Here is a 1,196-nt window from a genome sequence, read left to right as displayed (position 1 = left end):
GAAACCATCACTGCACCCAGACTGCACCTACTCTAGTAAAGAACAAGCTCAAAAAGGCACGAAGTTTCAGAAATTAAACTTTATAGAAATATTGTTTCAGCAACTAGTAATTCTAACACTATTAATAAATGCTAGGGCAGGTAGTGGCATGGACAGCCTGGGGCACAACTGCTGTCTTTAAAAGCTTTGCTTGCTGTACCCTTTGGAGCTGCCTCCTGGTCCCCTCACCCTCTGCCCGCCTTTTAAGAGCCTGTCCTGGGCAGCACGACAGGGGCAAACAGGTTGGATGCCCAGTTGCAGAGAGACATCCATGCCTGGAGGAGGAGGCCGCCTCTGGGAGCAGGAGGAGCTGCTAGAATTCCTCCTCCCAGCCTTCTTTTAATGCCCTCAAGCACCTCCTGCACACAGATGGACTCCACCAGCAGCAGTAGAATAAACAGGCCCTGCAGCAGCAGGACTGCAGCTCTAGTGAATGAGACAAGCCTCTCTCCAGCAACGTAGAGGAGCCCAGGCTCAAAACCCTGGTCTTTGCCTCCATGTTTGCCACCTGCCCAAGACTAGGGGCAGCATGGGAGCTGCTGGCTGGGGCCGTGTTGGTCACCCCTCCCTCCGACTTCTCTCTACAGCCACGTTTTCAGTTGCAGGGCTAAGGCCAGTGGCTACAGTAGGTGCCGTGATTTCAGGCAGCTCCTCGTTGGGCTGGTCCTTGGCTGGAGCTCCCTTCACCTCCAGCGCTGTCTCTGGAGGGGACTCTTCCCATGCTGGCTCTGGCTCAACAGCTGGTGCTGGAAGTGCTGGTATTTCTGCATATGGACCAGGAGCTGAAAAAGGAGAAAAAGTCCGCAGCGTCAGTCACTTTCCACTGGAATTTCCAAACACAGAAAAAACCTCACTGAATTTAAAGGAGTTCCAGCCCCTAAACACTGCCCCTACAAAGTCTTCCAGACTGCAGGCCACCTCACCATGTGCCTGTGCCTCCATGGGCTCCCGAATCTCCTCCTGGACAAGGACAATGTGCAGATGCAGCCCCGATGGGATCTCTGGTGTGGCCTGGCCTGCTAGGGCCTGCCCTGCGCTGCCTTGTGGTACCCGGGTGCACCTTCTTACAAAGGGCCACAGGCATCTGGGGTGAGGGATGAGCCTTCTTCGGCATCGTCGGAAAAGGCTCTCACTCCCTCCATTCCTGAAGCAGCAGC

At 54.8% G+C, this 1,196-nt stretch overlaps 1 pseudogene; it reads right to left on the bottom strand.

The window, feature by feature from the left end:
* Positions 1 to 64: 64 nt before the first annotated feature.
* Positions 65 to 1,191, bottom strand: LOC116273505 (annotated as a pseudogene).
* Positions 1,192 to 1,196: the final 5 nt, after the last annotated feature.

Source organism: Papio anubis, unplaced genomic scaffold (assembly GCF_008728515.1).
Source record: "Papio anubis isolate 15944 unplaced genomic scaffold, Panubis1.0 scaffold7802, whole genome shotgun sequence".
Lineage (NCBI taxonomy): Eukaryota > Metazoa > Chordata > Mammalia > Primates > Cercopithecidae > Papio > Papio anubis.
Note: the sequence above shows the minus strand (reverse complement) of the source record. Positions and strands in the feature narration are given on the sequence as shown.